The 13,129-nt window shown below is 39.2% G+C and overlaps 1 pseudogene; it reads left to right on the top strand.

Annotated features, from left to right (window-relative positions):
* On the top strand, positions 10,410 to 11,281 carry LOC102176199 (annotated as a pseudogene).

A 13,129-nucleotide genomic window follows, 5' to 3' on the forward strand; every position in this document is an offset into this window, starting at 1 on the left:
ATGTGAAACTGACTGAAACTAGCAGAGTTAAGACTTTAAGTAGACACTGCATTACACTGAATTTTGCTGTGCTTCTTGGATCTAGAAATGTCTACTTTTCACCAAATTTGGGAGGTTTTCTACCATTATTTCTTCAAATACACTTTTTTTTTTCCTCCTGCTTCAGTCTCTCCCTCCTCTTCCTCTGGAACTTCTATATCATGATTCTGTATCATTACATTACATTACATACTCTCCCCAGGTTTCAGGCTGGTTGTTGAGGTGGATACACAAGAGAAGAAGACCAGAATAGCACTGTAAGGCTTTGAAAACTAAATTAAAATTGGAACCAGAGCCCACAGAAAACAAGCCAAGACATATGATCAAAACATAACCATGTTAACTGCCTGCTGTAAAAATAAATAAATCAACATTTTCCAGAAGATTTAAACAGAACTCAGAGTCTCATAACATAATATTCAATATGTCCAAGAGAGAATCTGAAATTACTCAACATAAGTGGAAAACCTAAACAACTCTCTAAAGAAAAGGCAAACAACAGATGCCAACTAACTGCAAGATGACCTAAGTGTCAGAATTATCAATGACTGAAAAGCAGCTATTACAGCCATGATCCAAGAAGTCAGGGTTGTTGAAGTGAATGGAAAGACAGAAGTTTTCAAAAAAGAAATAGGAGTTTCTTTTTTTTTAAGGAACAGTTTTAGAATAGAAAAATTCAGTAAGTGAAATTTTAAAATTCACTATAGAGATTCATAGCATTATTGAGGTGACAGAAGAGTGAGTGAAATTGCAGATAAAAATTATAGGTATACTTTGTTTTGTTTTAATACACTTCACAGATACTGTATCTTTTATAAATTGAAGGTTTGTGGAAACCCTATGTCAAGCAAGTCATTCTGGTAATTCTTACAATGTTTCAGACTTTTTCGTAATTATTATATAAGCTATGGTGATCTGTTATCACTGATCTTTGATGTTACTACAAAAGTATTTTTTAATTAAGGTATGCACAATGTTTTTTAGAAATAATGTTATTCTACACTTAAGAGACCACAGTATAGTGTAAACATAAATTTTATATGCACTCAGTTCAGTTCAGTTCAGTTGCTCAGTCGTGTCCGACTCTTTGCAACCCCATGGACTGCAGCACACCAGGCTTCCCTGTCCACCACCAACTCCCAGAGTTTACTCAAATTCACATCCATTGAGTCCGTGATGCCATCCAACAATCTCATCCTCTGTTGTCCCCTTCTCCTCCTGCCCTCAATCTTTCCCAGCATCAGGGTCTTTTCTAATTAGTCAGTTCTTTGCATCAGGTGACCAAAGTAGTATATGCACTAGGAAATAGAAATTTTCTTTTGGTTCAATTTATTACAATATTTGCTTTATTGTGATGGCCTGGAACTAAACTCGCAATATCTCTGAGGTATGCCTGTATTATATACAAGCTAGAGAAGGAAAAAAGAGTGAAAAGAATTGAAACAGTCTTAGAGATCTGTAGAACAATATCAAAGGAACCAATATTCATGATACAGAAGTCCCAGAGGAAGAGGAGACTTAGACTGAAGCAGGAGGGGGGAAAAAATGTATATTTGAAGAAACAATGGTAGAAAACCTAGAAAATTTGTAGATCCAAGAAGCACAGCATCTTTGTCAGGTTTTGGTATTAGGGTGATGGTGGCCTCGTAGAGGAGTTTGGAAGTTTACCCTCTTCTGCAATTTTCTGGAAGAGTTTCAGTAGGATAGGTGTTAGCTCTTCTCGAAATTTTTGGTAGAATTCAGCTGTGAAGACGTCTGGACCTGGGCTTTTGTTTGCTGGGAGATTTCTGATTACAGTTTCAATTTCCATGCTTGTGATGTGTCTGTTAAGATTTTCTATCTCTTCCTGGTTCAGTTTTGGAAAGTTGTACTTTTCTAAGAATTTGTCCATTTCTTCCACATTGTCCATTTCATTGGCATATAACTGCTGATAGTAGTCTCTTATGATCCTTTGTATTTCTGTGTTGTCTGTTGTCTGTGATCTCTCCATTTTCATTTCTAATTTTATTGATTTTATTCTTCTCCCTTTGTTTCTTGATGAGTCTAGCTAATGGTTTGCGAATTTTATTTATTTTGTCAAAGAACTAGCTTTTGGCTTTGTTGATTTTTGCTATGGTCTCTTTTGTTTCTTTTGCATTTATTTCTGCCCTAATTTTTAAGATTTCTTTCCTTCTACTAACCCTGGGGTTCTCCATTTCTTCCTTTTCTAGTTGCTTTAGGTGTAGAGTTAGGTTATTTATTTGACTTTTTTCTTGTTTCTTGAGGTATGCCTGTATTGCTATGAACTTTCCTCTTAGCACTGCTTTTATAGTGTCCCACAGATTTTGGGTTGTTATGTTTTCATTTTCATTCGTTTCTATGCATAATTTGATTTCTTTTTTGATTTCTTCTGTGATTTGTTGATTATTCAGAAGCGTGTTGTTCAGCCTCCATATGTTGGAATTTTTAATAGTTCTTCTCCTGTAATTGACAACTAATCTTAATGCATTATGGTCAGAAAAGATGCTTGGGATGATTTTGATTTTTTTTTAATTTATCAAGGTTAGATTTATGGCCCAGGATGTGATCTATCCTGGAAAATGTTTCATGAGTACTTGAGAAAAAGGTGAAATTCATTGTTTTGGGTGAAATGCCCTATAGATATCAATTAGGTCTAACTGGTCTATTGTATCATTTAAAGTTTGTGTTTCTTTGTTAATTTTCTGTTTAGTTGATCTGTCCATTGGTGTGAGTGGGGTATTAAAATCTCCCATATTATTGTGTTATGGTTAATTTCCCCTTTCATGCTTGTTAGCATTTGTCTTACATATTAGGGTGCTCCTATGTTGGGCGCATATATATTTATAATTGTTATATCTTCTTCTTGGATTGATCCTTTGATCATTGTGTAGTGGCCTTCTTTGTCTCTTTTCACAGCCTTTGTTTTAAAGTCTATTTTATCGGAGATGAGTATTGCTACTCCTGCTTTCTTTTGGTCTCTATTTGCATGGAAAATCTTTTTCCAGCCCTTCACTAGAAAACTACAGGCCAATATCACTGATGAACATAGATGCAAAAATCCTCAACAAAATTCTAGTAATCAGAATCCAACAACACATTAAAAAGATCATACACCATAACCAAGTGGGCTTTATCCCAGGGATGCAAGGATTCTTCAATATCTGCAAATCAATCAATGTAATTCACCACATTAACAAATTGAAAAATAAAAGCCATATGATTATCTCAATAGATGCAGAGAAGGCCTTTGACAAAATTCAACATCCATTTATGATAAAGAAAAAAACTCTCCAGAAAGCAGGAATAGAAGGAACATACCTCAATATAATAAAAGCTATATATGACAAACCCACAGCAAACATTCTCCTCAATGGTGAAAAATTGAAAGCATTTCCCCTAAAGTCAGGAACAAGACAAGGGTGCCCACTTTCACCACTACTATTCAACATAGTTCTGGAAGTTTTGGCCACAACAATCAGAGCAGAAAAAGAAATAAAAGGAATCCAAATTGGAAAAGAAGAAGTAAAACTCTCACTGTTTGCAGATGACATGGTCCTCTACATAGAAAACCCTAAAGACTCCACCAGAAAATTACTAGAGCTAATCAAGGAATATAGTAAAGTTGCAGGATATAAAATCAACACTCAGAAATCCCTTGCATTCCTATACACTAATAATGAGAAAGTAGAAAAAGAAATTAAGGAAACAATTCCATTCACCATTGCAACGAAAAGAATAAAACACTTGGGAATATACCTACCTAAAGAAACTAAAGACCTATATATCAAAAACTATAAAACACTGATGAAAGAAATCAAAGAGGACACTAATAGATGGAAAAATATACCATGTTCATGGATTGGAAGAATCAATATAGTGAAAATGAGTATACTACCCAAAGCAATCTATAGATTCAATGCAATCCCTATCAAGCTACCAGCGGTATTTTTCACAGAGCTAGAAAAAATAATTTCACGATTTGTATGGAAATACAAAAAACCTCGAATAGCCAAAGCAATCTTGAGAAAGAAGAATGGAACTGGAGGAATCAACTTGCCTGACTTCAGGCTCTACTACAAAGCCACAGTCATCAAGACAGTATGGTACTGGCACAAAGACAGAAATATAGATCAATGCAACAAAATAGAAAGCCCAGAGATAAATCCACACACATATGGACACCTTATCTTCAACAAAGAAGGCAACAATATACAGTGGAGTAAAGACAATCTCTTTAACAAGTGGTGCTGGGAAAACTGGTCAACCACTTGTAAAAGAATGAAACTAGATCACTTTCTAACACCGCACACAAAAATAAACTCAAAATGGATTAAAGATCTAAATGTAAGGCCAGAAATTATAAAACTCCTAGAGGAGAACATAGGCAAAACACTCTCAGACATAAATCACAGCAGGATTCTCTACGATCCACCTCCCAGAATACTGGAAATAAAAGCAAAAATAAACAGATGGGATCTAATTAAAATTAAAAGCTTCTGCACAACAAAGGAAACTATAAGTAAGGTGAAAAGACAGCCTTCTGAATGGGAGAAAACAATAGCAAATGAAGCAACTGACAAACAACTAATCTCAAAAATATACAAGCAACTTATGCAGCTCAACTCCAGAAAAATAAACGACCCAATCAAAAAATGGGCCAAAGAACTAAATAGACATTTCTCCAAAGAAGACATACAGATGGCTAACAAACATATGAAAAGATGCTCAACATCACTCATTATTAGAGAAATGCAAATCAAGACCACAATGAGGTACCATTTCACACCAGTCAGAATGGCTGTGATCCAAAAGTCTACAAGCAATAAATGCTGGAGAGGATGTGGAGAAAAGGGAACCCTCTTACACTGTTGGTGGGAATGCAAACTAGTACAGCCGCTATGGAAAACAGTGTGGAGATTCCTTAAAAAATTGCAAATAGAGCTGCCTTATGACCCAGCAATCCCACTTCTGGGCATACACACCGAGGAAACCAGAATTGAAAGAGACACGTGTACCCCAATGTTCATCGCAGCACTGTTTATAATAGCCAGGACATGGAAACAACCTAGATGTCCACCAGCAGAGGAATGGATAAGAAAGCTGTGGTACATATACACAATGGAGTATTACTCAGCCGTTAAAAAGAATACATTTGAATCAGTTCTGTTGAGATGGATGAAACTGGAGCCCATTATACAGAGTGAAGTAAGCCAGAAAGAAAAACACCAATACAGTATACTGACACATATATACGGAATTTAGAAAGATGGTAATGATGACCCTGGATGCGAGACAGCAAAAGAGACACAGATGTATAGAACGCACTTTTGGACTCTGAGGGAGAGGGAGAGGGTGGGATGATTTGGGAGAATGGCGTTGAAACATGTATACTATCATGTAAGAAATGAAGTGCCAGTCTATGTTCAATGCAGGATACAGGATGCTTGGGGCTGGTGCATGGGGATGATCCAGAGAGATGGTATGGGGTGGGAGGCGGAGGGGGATTCAGGATTGGGAGCTTGTATACACCCATGGTGGACTCATGTCAATGTATGGCAAAACCAATACAGTATTGTAAAGTAAAATAAAGTAAAAATAAAATTTAAAAAAATTAAAATTAAAATTGAAAAAAAAAAGAAGCACAGCAAAATTCAGATGGATAAAGTTAAAGAAAATCATAGGTAGACACATCACAATCAAACTGCTTAAAGCCAAAAGATAAAGAAAAAGTTAAAAGCAGACAAAAAATTACCAAACAAACCATATAGGTGAACAAAAATTCATATGATGGCATTCAGGTCAGAAAATAGTGGAACACTTTAAAATAACTATTGGTTCAGATGGCTTCTAAAATCTTTTCTGTGAGTTGCAAGTTAAATATGGTGTTTGGATATAACTGGATTAGCAACTGTACACACACAAAAAAGGAGTTACTATAAAGCCTACTACCTTTTCTGCCTGAAGATTAGAGAGAAAAAGGAAAGGCCTTGCTATTTATTCTCTAGAGCAATGATTCTCAAGATGTAGTCCAATGCCCCTGTGGGAGCCAAGACTTTCAAGGGAATTTCACAAGGTCAAAGCTTTTCACAATAAATTTTAAGACATTATTTACCTAGGTTGACATTTATTCGATAGTGAAAAACCAACAGTGGGTAAAACTGCTGCCCTCTTAACATGAAACAAGGCAGTGGTACCAAACTATACTAGAAAATACTATATTCTTTCCCACTATACTCAGAGAAAAGAAGTAAAAGAAAGCAAGTTTTATTTTAAACATCTTTGATGAAGTAATAAAAATTATTGGGTTTAAAAATCTCAACCTTTGAGTGAACATTTTTAATACTGTATGTGGCAAAATGGGAGGTATACAAAAAGTACTTCTGCTGTGTGCTGAAGTTTAGTGGTTGTCTCAAGGAAAACCTTTTGTGCCACTGTTTGAGTTGCAAGCTGAACTAGCTACTTTTTCATGGAAACTATTTTACTTGAAAGAACAACTGAAATATAAACAATGATTATTGCAAATGGATATTTGGCAAACATATTCTCAAATATGAACAAAGTATCTCTATCATTTCAAATAAAACCACCAATAGTATTTACTGCCAATGATAAAATCCAGGGTTTCAAGCAAAAAAGTAAAATGTTGAAAGACCTGTATCAGCTAAACAAATTTCACATCTTCCTAACACCACTCTTACGGCAGAAAGTGATGAGGAACTAAAAAGTCCCTTGATGAAAGTGAAACTGGAGAGTGAAAAAGTTGGCTTAAAGCTCAACATTCAGAGAATGAAGATCATGGCATCCGATCCCATCACTTCATGAGAAATAGATGGGGAAACAGTGCAAACAGTGTCAGACTTTATTTTGGGGCTCCAAAATCACTGCAGATGGTGACTGCAGCCATGAAATTAAAAGACGCTTACTCTTTGGAAGAAAAGTTATGACCAATCTAGATAGCATATTCAAAAGCAGAGACATTACTTTGCTGACTAAGGTCCATCTAGTCAAGGCTATGGTTTCTCCAGTGGTCATGTATGGATGTGAGAGTTGGACTGTGAAGAAGGCTGAGCGCCGAAGAATTGATGTTTTTGAACTGTGGTGTTGGAGAAGACTCTTGAGAGTCCCTTGGACTGCAAGGAGATCCAACCAGTCCATTCTGAAGGAGATCAGCCCTGGGATTTCTTTGGAAGGAATGATGCTAAAGCTGAAACTCCAGTACTTTGGCCACCTCATGTGAAGAGTTGACTCATTGGAAAAGACTCTGATGCTGGGAGGGATTGGGGGCAGGAGGAGAAGGGGACGACAGAGGGTGAGATGGCTGGATGGCATCACTGACTCGATGGATGTGAGTCTGAGTGAAAACTCCGGGAGTTAGTGATGGACAGGGAGGCCTAGCGTGCTGTGATTCATGGGGTCACAAAGAGTTGGACACAACTGAGCAACTGAACTGAACTAAACTAACACTTTCTGTTCAGATCAGTGGTGATATTAATAATTGTGATTTGGGAATACTGTATAGTAAAATGTGTGTTCAGAAGATCTGCTTAACTCAGTGAGCTAATAATATTTTCCAATGTCCAATGCATTTCAAAATTACATCATCAGTCAGTCAGTCAGCTCACTTTCTGCCATAAGGGTGGTGCCATCTGCATATCTGAGGTTATTGATATTTCTCCCAGCAATCTTGATTCCAGCTTGTGTTTCTTCCAGTCCAGCATTTCTCATGATGTACTCTGCATAGAAGTTAAATAAGCAGGGTGACAATATACAGTCTTGACGTACTCCTTTTCCTATTTGGAACCAGTCTGTTGTTCCATGTCCAGTTCTAACTGCTGCTTCCTAACCTGCATACAGGTTTCTCAAGAGGCAGGTTAGGTGGTCTGGTATTCCCATCTCTATCAGAATTTTCCACAGTTTATTGTGATCCACACAGTCCAAGGCTTTGGCATAGTCAATAAAGCAGAAATAGATGTTTTTCTGGAACTCTCTTGCTTTTTCCATGATCCAGCAGATGTTGGCAATTTGATCTCTGGTTCCTCTGCCTTTTCTAAAACCAGTTTGAACATCAGGAAGTTCACGGTTCACGTATTGCTGAAGCCTGGCTTGGAGAATTTTGAGTATTGCTTTACTAGCGTGTGAGATGAGTGCAATTGTGCAGTAGTTTGAGCATTCTTTGGCATTGCCTTTCTTTGGGATTGGAATGAAAACGGACCTTTTCCAGTCCTGTGGCCACTGCTGAGTTGTCCAAATTTGCTGGCATATTGAGTGCAGCACTTTCACAGCATCATCTTTCGGGATTTGAAATAGCTCAACTGGAATTCCATCACCTCCACTAGCTTTGTTCGTAGTGATGCTTTCTAAGGCCCACTTGACTTCACATTCCAGGATGCCTGGCTGTAGATGAGTGATCACACCATCGTGATTATCCAGGTCATGAAAATCCTTTTTGTATAGTTCTGTGTATTCTTGCTATCTCTTCTTAATATCTTCTGCTTCTGTTAGGTCCATACCATTTCTGTCCTTTATCGAGCCCATCTTTGCATGAAATGTTCCCTTGGTATCTCTAATTTTCTTGAATAGATCTCTAGTCTTTCCCATTCTGTTGTTTTCCTCTATTTCTTTGCATTGATCTCTGAGGAAGGCTTTCTTATCTCTTCTTGCTATTCTTTGGAACTCTGCATTCAGGTGCTTATATCTTCCCTTTTCTCCTTTGCTTTTTGCTTCTCTTCTTTTCACAGCTATTTGTAAGGCCTCCCCAGACAGCCATTTTGCTTTTTCGCATTTCTTTTCCATGGGGATGGTCTTGATCCCTATCTCCTGTCCAATGTCACGAACCTCATTCCATAGTTCATCAGGCACTCTATCAGATCTAGGCCCTTAAATTTTTTTCTCACTTCCACTGTATAATCATAAGGGATTTGATTTAGGTAGGTCATACCTGAATGGTCTAGTGGTTTTCCCTACTTTCTTCAATTTAAGTCTGAATTTGGTAATAAGGAGTTCATGATCTGAGCCACAGTCAGCTCCTGGTCTTGTTTTTGTTGACTGTATAGAGCTTCTCCATCTTTGGCTGCAAAGAATATAATCAATCTGATTTCAGTGTTGACCATCTGGTGATGTCCATGTGTAGAGTCTTCTCTTGTGTTGTTGGAAGAGGGTGTTTGCTATGACCAGTGCATTTTCTTGGAAAAACTCTATTAGTCTTTGCCCTGCTTCATTCTACATTCCAAGGCCAAATTTGCCTGTTACTCCAGGTGTTTCTTGACTTCCTACTTTCACATTCCAGTCCCCTATAATGAAAAGGACATCTTTTCTGGGTGTTAGTTCTAAAAAGTCTTGTAGGTCTTCATAGAATCATTCAACTTCAGCTTCTTCAGTGTTACTGGTTGGGGCATAGACTTGGATTACTGTGATATTGAATGGTTTGCTTTGGAAATGAACAGAGATCATTCTGTCGTTTTTGAGATTGCATCCAAGTACTGCATTTTGGACTCTTTTGTTGACCATGATGGCTACTCCATTTATTCTGAGGGATTCCTGCCCGCAGTAGTAGATATAATGGTCATCTGAGTTAAATTCACCCATTCCAGTCCATTTTAGTTCGCTGATTCCTAGAATGTCGACCTTCACCTTTGCCATCTCTTATTTGACTACTTCCAATTTGCCTTGATTCATGGACCTGACATTCCAGGTTCCTATGCAATATTGCTCTTTACAGCATCAGACCTTGCTTCTATCACCAGTCACATCCACAGCTGGGTATTGTTTTTTCTTTGACTCCATCCCTTCATTCTTTCTGGAGTTATTTCTCCACTGATCTCCGGTAGCATATTGGGCACCTACTGACCTGGGGAGTCCCTCTTTCAGTATCCTATCATTTTGCCTTTTCATACTGGTCATGGGGTTCTCAAAGCAAGAATACTGAAGTGGTTTACCATTCCCTTCTCCAGTGGACCACATTCTGTCAGACCTCTCCACCATGACCAGCCCATCTTGGGTTGCCCCACGGGCATGGCTTAGTTTCATTGAGTTAGACAAGGCTGTGGTCCTAGTGTGATTAGATTGACTAGTTTTCTGTGAGTATGGTTTCAGTGTGTCTGCCCTCTGATGCCCTCTTGCAACACCTACCATCTTACTTGGGTTTCTCTTACCTTGGGCGTGGGGTATCTCCAATTTAGAATCATCTAAATCACACAAGAATCTCGCTGGTTCAGATGCCTTGTTCTAGCTCATGTTAAAAAGTTTTCATTTCTGTGGCTGATTCATGTTGATATATGGCAGAAACCAACACAATATTATAAAGCAACTATCCTTCAATTAAAAATAAATTAAGATTTTTGTGCCACCGCTGGAGCCTGGGATGGGGCTCATTGGTGGCAGGAAGCGAGCTGCGCTGAGGTCATTGTGGAACCAGCTGATGACCTGCAGGATGAATCACAAGAGAAGAAACGCATCCTGAGGTAAGCAGAATGTGCAGCCTGACCAGAACTCTCTGGACTGGACCCGGCACAACTACTGCGAGAGCTTCCAGCTGAACCTAGAGGCTGTGATGGCAATGTGGAAAGGACAGATGCTTTACAGCTGTCAGTCGAAGAATTTGTGGAGCAATATGAAACACCATACAAGCCCTTGGTTCTGCCAAATGGCCTCTCCCAAGAGGGCCAGTCAGCGCAGAAATGGACTCTGGAGTGCCTCAAGAGGAAATACAGGAACCAGAAGTTCAAGCGTGGTGAGGACAAGGATGGGTACTCGATGAAGATGAAGATGGGATGCTACATCGAGTACACGGAGAGCACTCACAATGACAGCCCCCTTTACATCTTTGACAGCAGCTACGGGCAACACCCCCAAAGAAGGAAACTTTTAGAAGACCACAAGGTGCCCAAGTTTTTCACCAATGACCTTTTGCAGTTCGCGGGGGAGAAGCACAGGCCCCCTTACAGGTGGTTTGTGATGGAGCCACCAAGCTCTGGAACAGGAATCCACATCGACCCTCTGGGAACTAGTGCCGGGGATGCCTTAGTTCAGGGCTACAAGCGCTGGTGCTTGTTCCCTACCAGCATGCCCAGAGAACTCATCAAGGTGACCCATGAAGAAGGAGGGAACCAGCAAGATGAAGCTATTACCTGGGTTTAACATCATCTGTCCCCAGATGCAGCTTCCAACCTGGCCACCCCAATTCAAACCCCCAGAAATCTTACAAAAACCAAGAGAGACTGTCTTTGTACCAGGAAGCTGGTGACTTAGCAACTAAACAACAACAATGAAGAAGTAGAGGATGGAGGTTAGAATGTTGAAAGAAAGTGAAAGTGAAAGTTGCTCAGTCGTGTCTGAGTTTTTGCGACCCCATGGACTGTACAGTCCCTGGAATTCTCCAGGCCAGAATACTGGAGTGGGTAGCCTTTTCCTTCTCCAGGGGATCTTCCCAACCTGGGGATTGAACCCAGGTCTCCTGCATTGCAGGCAGATTCTTTACCAGCTGAGCCACAAGGGAAGCCAAGAATACTGGAGTGAGTAGCCTATCCCTTCTCCAGGGGATCTTCCCCCAGTAATAGAACCAGGGTCTTTTGCATTGCAGGTGGATTCTTTACCAACTGAGCTATCAGGGAAGATTACTTTGATGAAGCAAAGTAAAAGGCCTGGGTGATAAGGAACAGCCCCTCAACAACTTCTAGGGAAGAACTAAAGCCTCAGTCCAAACATTCATAACACTAAGTAAATATCCAGTGTTCTAGATAGCTCCCTTTACCCTTACAATCCATTCCTCATCCTGCTCAGTGCACAGAGGATGATGTGTATGGTCCCCCATCATAAGCTTTCTTGCCCTCTGGCTTCCATTTGGGTTCTACCATTTGACCAGAGATGACAGACAGAACAGAGAGTAAAGTCTGGGTGTTTATTCTCCCAGCAACCTCTCTGTGAATGTGACCTTATTTGGAGATAGGATCTTAGCAGATATAATCAAGTTAAGATGAGGTCATACTGGATTAGGGTGGACCCTTATCTAATGACTAGTGTCCTTATAAGAAGGGGGAGATTCAGACACAGATACACAGAGAAAAGCCCATGTGATGATGGAGTAATGTGTCTAACAAGCCAAAGAATGCCAGGGGTTGCCAGCAACCTCCAGAAGGAGAGCGATATGGAATAGATTCTTCCTCAGAGCCTCCAGAAGGAATCAAACCTACCAACACCTTGCTTTTGGTCTTCTAGCCTCCAGAACTGTGAGGTAATACATTTCTGTTGCTTTAAACTACCTAGTCTATGGTAATTTGTTATGACAGTTCTAAGAAACCAATACATTGGTCAGTCATTTTTCTTTGGTGTTATGTTAGACAATCATAACTCTGTGCTCAGTGGCTCCATTACCATTTTAATGTGTTTTTCCTGATTATGATAGTGATACGTACTATTGAAACTATAGAAAAGTTTAAGGAAAAATTGTGTGTGTGTGTGTGTGTGTGTGTGTGTGTGTGTGTTAGTCTCTCAGTCTTGTCTGACTCTTTGTGACCCAATGGACTGCAGCCCACCAGACCCCTCTGTCCATAGAATTCTCCAGGCAAGATTACTGAAGTGGGTTGCCATTTCCTTCACCAGGGGGTCTTCCTGACCCAGGGATCAAACCTGGGTCTCCTGCATTGCAGGTGGATTCTTTACCATCTGAACCACCAGGGAAGCCCTAAAGAAAAATAACAAATAGGAAATATACATAATACTTCCATGGTTTTCATTTTGGTATATTTCCATTTATTCTTTGCCAAAATGCGATTTCACCTAGCTTTTTCATATTATATACAGAATTCTTTATTCTGATTTTTTCTTAAAATTAGTTACATAGGTATTCATGGAGTAAACAACTCATCATAAATATTTTTATGACTGCATAAAATGTCATTATATAGGTGGTCTGTGTTTTATTTACAATTAATCTATTGTTGAATAGCTTTTACTTTTTGTTATTGCAGACAATCCATAATGCAGGGTACAATGAGATGAAAGTCTTGTTTCCAGAAGGGATTTAATCTGGCTATTGGTGATTGGGGTAGATTAGGGAAATGCACAGGGATACCCCAAAATCAGAGATAAGCTT

This window comes from Capra hircus, chromosome 5 (genome assembly GCF_001704415.2).
Source record: "Capra hircus breed San Clemente chromosome 5, ASM170441v1, whole genome shotgun sequence".
Taxonomy (NCBI): domain Eukaryota; kingdom Metazoa; phylum Chordata; class Mammalia; order Artiodactyla; family Bovidae; genus Capra; species Capra hircus.